The sequence below is a fragment of the Rutidosis leptorrhynchoides genome, chromosome 9 (assembly GCF_046630445.1).
Source record: "Rutidosis leptorrhynchoides isolate AG116_Rl617_1_P2 chromosome 9, CSIRO_AGI_Rlap_v1, whole genome shotgun sequence".
Lineage (NCBI taxonomy): Eukaryota > Viridiplantae > Streptophyta > Magnoliopsida > Asterales > Asteraceae > Rutidosis > Rutidosis leptorrhynchoides.
The window spans coordinates 61,947,278-61,957,143 of NC_092341.1; the positions used below are offsets into that span (position 1 = coordinate 61,947,278).

Consider the following 9,866-nt stretch of genomic DNA (forward strand, 5'->3'; position numbering starts at 1 on the left):
GATTATGAAATCAAAGGACAAATCCTACACATGGTAACTAATCAATGCCAATATAGTGGTACGCCGAAGGAAGATCCAAGCGAACATCTTCGAACCTTTAATAGAATCTGTACTCTATTTAAAATCCGAGAAGTGGAGGATGAACAAATCTATCTCATGTTATTTCCCTGGACTTTAAAGGGAGAAGCCAAAGATTGGTTAGAATCGTTACCTGAAGGGGCGATTGATACATGGGACGTTTTAGTTGAAAAATTTCTTAAACAATTCTTTCCGGCATCTAAAGCCGTGAGACTTCAAGGAGAAATTGTTATGTTCGCGCAAAAGCCAAATGAAACATTATATGAGGCATGGACAAGATTTGGAAAGTTGTTGAGAGGATGTCCGCAACATGGTTTAGACACTTATCATATAGTACAAATATTCTACCAAGGATGCGACATTGCTACACGAAAAGACATCGACATAACAGCTGGTGGTTCCATTATGAAGAAAACCACAACCGAAGCTCACAAAATTATTGATAACACAGCCTCCCACTCGCATGAGTGGCACCAGGAAAAAGATATCTTTTGTTCATCTAAAGCGGCTAGAGCCGATTCTAGCCATGACTTTGATTCCGTTTCCACAAAAATAGATGCTTTCGAGAGACGAATGGAAAAGATGAATAAAGATATTCACGCAATACGAATCAGTTGTGAGCAATGCGGTGGACCACACTTAACGAAAGATTGTCACATTGAGCAAACGATGGAACAACGAGAGAATGTTTCCTACATGAACCAAAGGCCGGGAAATAATTATCAAAATAATTATCAACCGCCAAGGCCAAACTTCAATTGAAATCAAAACATTCTTTACAATCCAAATGGACCTAACAATAACTCGTACAACCAACAAGGTCCGAATAACCAACCAAATCAAAACAACACTTTTAATCAACAAAAACCTAGCTTGTATAAACCACCACAACAAACCGAAGAGAAAAAGTCAAATCTGGAAGAAATGATGGCAAAGCTAATGGAATCTCAAACACAATTTATTACATCTCAAACCCAAACAAATGAGAGGTTTGATCAATCATTAAGAACTCAACAAGCTTCCATTTTGAATCTAGAAAAACACGTAGGTACTCTTGCTAGCATGATGAGTGAGAGGGAACAAGGAATGCTACCGAGTAATACTGAAGTAAATCCTCGGAATGAGAATGTTAATATGGTGTCAACGAATTTTGAAAAACCAGCATCAGAAGATGGGAAGGTTTTTGATGTGAGTAACAATGAAGAAGTTACAACACCACCACCACCCGAGTATGTAAAGCCAGTGGTGGCACCATACAGACCACCAATCCTGTTTCCAAGAAAAGGAGTTGAGTATGAGCAAGTAATAGGTAATAAAGTTTGTGATACCTCTGGAAAGAAGAAGAAGAATAAGAAAGTGCAAGAAACAAAATTCGTAAAGATAAACTCGGTGAAGACAGTTCCATCAAAAGTTCCACCCAGGTTGGGTGATCTGGGTGAATTTATTGTTCCTTGTCTACTTAGTGATTGTGTCATGTATGATGCACTAGCAGATTTAGGTGCGAGTGTGAGTGTTATGCCTCTTTCATTATATAAGAGATTAGGAGTAGGTGAGTTAAGTCCAACAGAGATGAGTGTCCGACTCTTTGATCAAACCATTAGGCACCCAGTTGGAATTGCTGACAACCTACCCATTCAAGTATGTAATTTAACCTTTCTAGTCGAATTTATTATCATTGACATAGAAGAGGACCCAAACATTCCTCTAATTTTAGGTCGACCATTCTTAGCATTCACCGGGGCGTTATTTGATGTAAGAGAGGGTAGAATGACACTTAGTGATGATGAAAAATCGATCACCTTTGTGAGTCGAAAGTCTAAATCTCCACCAACCAAAACCGTTGAATCAACAAAAACGATTGGTAAGAACCATGTTGTTTTACCAACTCCAACGGTAGTGCTTAACAATAATAAAACGCCTAAGTGTGGGGAAGATAAAGTAACACCTAATGATGACCTGATAACAAAGAACCCCGTTGTTGATACAAAATTAAATGACACCGTTATTAATAGTTCAATGAAGAAACTTATTAAACGGATTCGCGATGCTAGAACCAAGGGGAACTTTAAGTTATGTAACCGATTAGTATCCAATCTATCGCCTAAAGAAAAGGCAAAACTAGTTGTATTTGTGGATATTACACAGGAATCCGACCAATGGCTTAAAGCAAAAGTCACAGATATGCAAGTTGATTATGGTCCACGAGAAATTGACAATGAAGTTAACCACAATTTCGACACCACAGCTACCTAAGTGTGGGGAGATTCAAATGTTCTAAAAAGAAAATGCTGTCTAGAGTTAGCTGTTCTCTTCTCGTGTAGTTCGGAGAATGGAATCCGATTGGTCTTTTCCACTAGCAGACACTAAAGAACTAGTTTTCTCCCCCATTCTAAATTTTTGTTTTGTAGGTTTTGTATGAAATTAATATGCATTTTTAAATTTAAGTTTTGTGTGAATTTAAAAACAAAAATTACTTTATTTCATTAAGTTTAAAAAATAATTTCTAAAATTCATCGTAAGTTGAAGACTAGGTCATGGAACCGAAATTGCTTTACCCGAGGGCGGGGCGAAAAATTTTGTTATCATTATTTTTTAATTTTATTGATCTAAAGTATATAAAAAAAAAAAATTAAAAAACCCAAAAATCTTTGCTTTTAAAACAATCACTTTAACGACAAATTTTAAATTTTGTCAAGGGACGGACTAGGTAAACATACCGAAACTACCTAAAGTAAAAGGAAACAAAATTTTTTAAAAATTATTCATTTAAATTGTTTTATAAAGAATATATATATATATATATATATATATATATATATATATATATATATATATATATATATATATATATGTATATATATATATATATATGTTTGTATTTTATGTTATGTACAAAACAAGGTAAAACAACGCACTTTTAAAAATTAAGTTCAGCAAAAGCTACTAATTTTGACGATAAGACGCAAAACATATGTGAAATTACAACAAAAGGAATGAACGATGAGGCGCGCCATCTATCATTCGACGACCTTAGTAATTACAAACTGGGTATTTTTAATCACTTTACTACACTAATCACCCTCATGAATTTATTAGTATAGTCTGATTTCATGCAAATGAGGGCATTGCATGATCTCAAGTATGGGGAAGGGTTATAAATTCTCTCGAGTTTATACTTGTCTTATTTTCTAAATTTTGTGAAAATTTTAGAATTTTTCAACTAAATGAATTTAAAATCATGTTTATACATATTTATGAACGATAAAACTAGGTGATAATACCGAAATTATTGTTACCTCGGAAAGGACATAAATTGAGAAACAACCTAAAACGCTTGAATTCATTTAAAATGTAATAAAGGAGAATAAAAAGGCAAAGAAAAAAAAAATAAAAGCTAAGTGTGGGAAGAATTTACCAATTTCTTTAAAACACATATTACATATTTGGTACAGATTATTGCAGGTACTTTTGCTTTGGACTAAACTAATCAGTTTTACCCAATTTATTATAATACCTTTGAAAGAAAGATGGATCTACACTGTAGTGACCCGAACTTTTCCATGTTTATATATATTAATTGAGATTGATATTTACATGATTAAATGTTTCCAACATGTTAAGCAATCAAACTTGTTAAGACTTGATTAATTGAAATATGTTTCATATAGACAATTGACCACCCAAGTTGACCGGCGATTCACGAACGTTAAAACTTGTAAAAATGACATGACGATATATATATGGATATACATATGGTTAACATGAGATTATGATAAATAAGTATCTCCATAAGTATATTAACAATGAGTTATATACATATAAACAAGACTACTAACTTAAGGATTTCGAAACGAGACATATATGTAACGATTATCGTTGTAACGACATTTAAATGTATATATATCATATTAAGATATATTAATATATAATAATATCATGATAATATAATAATTTAACATCTCATTAGATATAATAAACAATGGGTTAACAACATTAATTGAGATCGTTAACTTAAAGGTTTCAAAACAACACTTACATGTAACGACTAACGATGACTTAACGACTCAGTTAAAATGTATATACATGTAGTGTATTTAGATGTATTAAAATACTTTTGGAAGACTTCAAGACATATATCAAAACACTCATACTTAACGAAAATGGTTACAGTTACTTTTCTATTCTTTTCTTTCATCAAGAATTCTAGTCGTATTCTTACCCGTATTATACACAGCTTCAAAATGTACTTACTATGAGTATATACCAATAGGAACTAGCATGGGATTCCACTCTTGATTATGTCATGTATGACTAATCAATTTTAACTTCTACCATGAGCTAGTCAACTAACTAGAACTCCTTTTAACCCCACTCACCACTCACCAATTACCACTCATCATTCACTCCATTTCACTTCCAATTCTCTTTCTAATTCTCTCTCAACACACACACACACACTATTATGAACGTATTTTTCCAGTATTTAATCATCATCTTCATCAAAATTCACTTCAAGAATCAAGCTATAATCATCATAGGAAGAACACTTCAAGAACACTTCAAGAACACTTCAAAAATCCCTTCAAGTTTACTAATTTACTTCCAAGCTTTCTAATCCATTCCAAGTAATCATCTAAGATCAAGAAACCTTTGTTATATACAGTAGGTTATCTTTCTTATTCAAGGTAATATTCATATTCAAACTTTGATTCAATTTCTATAACTATAAACTATCTTAATTCGAGTAAAAATCTTACTTGAACTTGTTTTTGTGTCATGATCCTACTTCAAGAACTTTCAAGCCATCCAAGATCCTTTGAAGCTAGATCATTTCTTGTCACTTCCAGTAGGTTTACCTACTAAACTTGAGGTAGTAATGATGTTCATAACATCATTCGATTCATATATATAAAACTATCTTATTCGAAGGTTTAAACTCGTAATCACTAGAACATAGTTTAGTTAATTCTAAACTTGTTCGCAAACAAAAGTTAATCCTTCTAACTTGACTTTTAAAATTAACTACACACATGTTCTATATCTATATGATATGCTAACTTAATGATTTAAAACCTGGAAACACGAAAAACACCGTAAAACCGGATTTACGCCGTCGTAGTAACACCGCGGGCTGTTTTGGGTTAGTTAATTAAAAACTATGATAAACTTTGATTTAAAATTTGTTATTCTGAGAAAATGATTTTTATTATGAACATGAAACTATATCCAAAAATTATGGTTAAACTCAAAGTGGAAGTATGTTTTCTAAAATGGTCATCTAGACGTCGTTCTTTCGACTGAAATGACTACCTTTACAAAAACGACTTGTAACTTATTTTTCCGACTATAAACCTATACTTTTCTGTTTAGATTCATAAAATAGAGTTCAATATGAAACCATAGCAATTTGATTCACTCAAAACGGATTTAAAATGAAGAAGTTATGGGTAAAACAAGATTGGATAATTTTTCTCATTTTAGCTACGTGAAAATTGGTAACAAATCTATTCCAACCATAACTTAATCAACTTGTATTGTATATTATGTAATCTTGAGATACCATAGAAACGTATACAATGTTTCGACCTATCATGTCGACACATCTATATATATTTCGGAACAACCATAGACACTCTATATGTGAATGTTGGAGTTAGCTATACAGGGTTGAGGTTGATTCCAAAATATATATAGTTTGAGTTGTGATCAATACTGAGATACGTATACACTGGGTCGTGGATTGATTCAAGATAATATTTATCGATTTATTTCTGTACATCTAACTGTGGACAACTAGTTGTAGGTTACTAACGAGGACAGCTGACTTAATAAACTTAAAACATCAAAATATATTAAAAGTGTTGTAAATATATTTTAAACATACTTTGATATATATGTATATATTGTTATAGGTTCGTGAATCAACCAGTGGCCAAGTCTTACTTTCCGACGAAGTAAAAATCTGTGAAAGTGAGTTATAGTCTCACTTTTAAAATCTAATATTTTTGGGATGAGAATACATGCAGGTTTTATAAATGATTTACAAAATAGACACAAGTACGTGAAACTACATTCTATGGTTGAATTATCAAAATCGAATATGCCCCTTTTTATTAAGTCTGGTAATCTAAGAATTAGGGAACAGACACCCTAATTGACGCGAATCCTAAAGATAGATCTATTGGGCCTAACAAACCCCATCCAAAGTACCGGATGCTTTAGTACTTCGAAATTTATATCATATCCGAAGGGTGTCCCGGAATGATGGGGATATTCTTATATATGCATCTTGTTAATGTCGGTTATCAGGTGTTCACCATACGAATGATTTTTATCTCTATGTATGGGATGTGTATTGAAATATGAAATCTTGTGGTCTATTGTTATGATTTGATATATATAGGTTAAACCTATAACTCACCAACATTTTTGTTGACGTTTAAAGCATGTTTATTCTCAGGTGAATATTAAGAGCTTCCAATGTTGCATACTAAAATAAGGACAAGATTTGGAGTCCATGTTTGTATGATATTGTGTAAAAACTGCATTCAAGAAACTGATTTCGATGTAACATATTTGTATTGTAAACCATTATGTAATGGTCGTGTGTAAACAGGATATTTTAGATTATCATTATTTGATAATCTACATAAAGCTTTTTAAACCTTTATTTATGAAATAAAGGTTATGGTTTGTTTTAAAAATGAATGCAGTCTTTGAAAAACGTCTCATATAGAGGTCAAAACCTCGCAACGAAATCAATTAATATGGAACGTTTTTAATCAATAAGAACGGGACATTTCAGTTGGTATCCGAGCGTTGGTCTTAGAGAACCAGAAAATTTGCATTAGTGTGTCTTATCGAGTTTGTTAGGATGCATTAGTGAGTCTGGACTTCGACCGTGTTTTCTTTAAAAATGATTGCTTAACATTTTTTGTTGGAAACTATATATTTTTAACATATGCATATTATGTGATATATTAATCTCTTAACGTGTTTGATATTATGTGATAGATGTCTACCTCTAGAACAAGTCCCATTGACTCACCTAATAATAATGAAGAGTCAAATGTAAATTGGAATGATTCGTGGACTGATTCACAAGTTCCCGAAGAGGAACTGGAAGAAGAGTCGGAACCGGAAGAAGAATCAGAACCGGAAGAAGAATCGGAACCGGAAGAAGAAATAGAACCGGTGGGGGAAATAATAAAACGGTTAAGTAAAAGAGAATCCTCAACCAACCGACCAAGGTTAATTATGGTCAATGGTGTTTCCACCAAGGAAGCAAAATATTGGGAGGATTACCAATTTTCCGATGAATCGGATTCCGACGAGAATTCCGATGATGTTATAGAAATTACCCCAACTGAATTTAAAAAGGCAAAAGAAAATAATAAGGGAAAGGGCATAAAAATAGAGAAATCTAATTCCAACCCCGATGAACTTTATATGTATCGTCAACCCCCGAAGTCCTTAAGTTGTAACAATGACCCGGGAAGCTCTAAACCACCAGGTTTTTCTAAACCAATGTGGACAACGACGGCTCGTATTAGGGGAACATCATATATCCCTAGAAACTTGGCAAAACGAACCAAAACCGAAGAAGAAGAAACAAGCAAGTCGGAATAAGATAGTTGTATTCGTGTGGTGTAATATATGTAATATAGTGTGCTTATGCTTTATGATATATGTAAAAATTGCTTGTACTAATAAGTATTTTTTTTTTATGAATCTAACTCTTGTCTATTTTACAGTATAAAAACACAAAATGGATAGACAACCCAATATTTTAAGAGACCTACCCGGAGACATGAATGATGAAATCTTGTCTAGAGTCGGTCAGAATTATTCGGCACAACTATTTAAGGCGAGATCAGTTTGTAAGACATTCGAAGAACGTTCCAAGAATGCCTTGGTTTATAAAAGGCTTTCGTTCGAAAGATGGGGGATATCACATTGGGAAATCCATAAGTTACGATGTGTTTACTTTGACGCATATATTGCGGGGAACCCAAATGCTATTTTACGCAATTGGTTAAGAAATTATTTTGACTCAATATATCCGAATATTGGACTTCGTGATCTAGAAAAAGCGGCTAACATGCAACATAAAGAAGCATGTTATGCTTACGGATTAGTAATGTTCGCTTCTCACCAAAGTGAGAACAAGAACATCGGCCTACAACTATTAAACAAAACGTTCCCACAAGTGACGGAGTCGGTAATTGGGGTAAGAAATGAGGTTTTTAGATTGTTACGGGACTGTTGGACATTACGTAACCCTCGTCCCTTTGACGACGTTACAACACGCTGTCTTATCAACGGCCATAACGGTTATGTTCCACAAGACCAAGGATGGGAAGTAGTCCTAGTAAAACCAGAATGCATGACTTGTTTCTGGACGTATGAATTACGTGTCTTTATTGCCTTTGCTGAACGACTTGTGTACTAGCTAGAATTATCTTCACAACTATCTTGTATCAAAGTTATTGTGTGCTATATTTCATGCTGTATGTAAAATAAGCGGTATTGTAAGTTTGTAAAATATTGTATAAAAGCTTGAACGCGAAATATTATTATAATCAGTTTTTCATATAGAATTGTAGTAGTTGAATTGTATATTAGCTACTAAGTATGAACTTAACGGGTAGGTACTACCCGAATTTAAACTTATAAAACGCTAATATGAAGAAAAAGCTTTTATAAATGAGTTCATATTATGCTACGAAATACTATTAACTACTCTTAATATTCTGTATGATTAACTTGTTCCATTTGACTATCTTGAAGGAAATGGCACCGACTACTCGACACACCGTGAATATGAATGAAGAGGAATTCCGTACTTTTCTAGCTTCAAACATAGCCGCAGTACAGGCTGCGCTACATACCAACAATAACCTTGGATCTAGCAGTACAGGAAATCGTGTAGGATGAACCTACAAAGAATTCACTGCCTGCAAACCTTTGGAATTTGATGGAACCGAAGGACCGATCGGATTGAAACGGTGGACCGAGAAGGTCGAATCGGTGTTTGCCATAAGTAAGTGTACTGAAGAGGACAAAGTAAAGTACGCTACGCATACCTTCACAGGTTCTGCGTTAACATGGTGGAATACCTATCTAGAGCAAGTGGGACAAGACGATGCGTACGCACTACCGTGGTCAGCATTTAAGCACTTGATGAACGAGAAGTACCGTCCCAGAACCGAGGTCAATAAGCTCAAGACAGAACTTAGAGGGTTACGAACCCAAGGATTTGATATTACCACGTACGAAAGACGATTCACAGAATTGTGCCTATTGTGTCCGGGAGCATTCGAAGATGAGGAAGAGAAGATCGACGCGTTTGTGAAAGGATTACCGGAAAGAATCCAAGAAGATATAAGTTCACACGAGCCCACCTCCATACAACAGGCATGTAGAATGGCTCACAAACTAGTGAACCAGATTGAAGAAAGAATTAAAGAACAGACTGCTGAAGAGGCCAATGTGAAGCAAGTCAAAAGAAAGTGGGAGGAAAACGGTGATAAGAATCACCAATACAACAATAACAGCAATTACAACAATAATCGCAACAATTATCCCAACAATCGCAACATCAATCGCAACTACAACAAACGGCCCAACAACAACAACAACAACAACAGCAACTACAACAATCATCCCAACAACAATAATAACCGCAACAACAACAACAATCAGAAGCAGCTATGCCAAAGGTGTGAAAAGTATCACTCGGGGTTCTGCACCAAATTTTGCAACAAGTGTAAAAGAAATGGTCATAG

The 9,866-nt window shown here is 34.1% G+C and overlaps 1 non-coding gene across 1 annotated transcript; it reads right to left on the reverse strand.

Moving 5' to 3' along the window:
- Positions 1 to 288: 288 nt before the first annotated feature.
- LOC139869551 (small nucleolar RNA R71) lies at positions 289 to 395 on the reverse strand. The gene has a single exon (XR_011766158.1). It is a non-coding gene; the product is annotated as a small nucleolar RNA R71 (small nucleolar RNA).
- Positions 396 to 9,866: the final 9,471 nt, after the last annotated feature.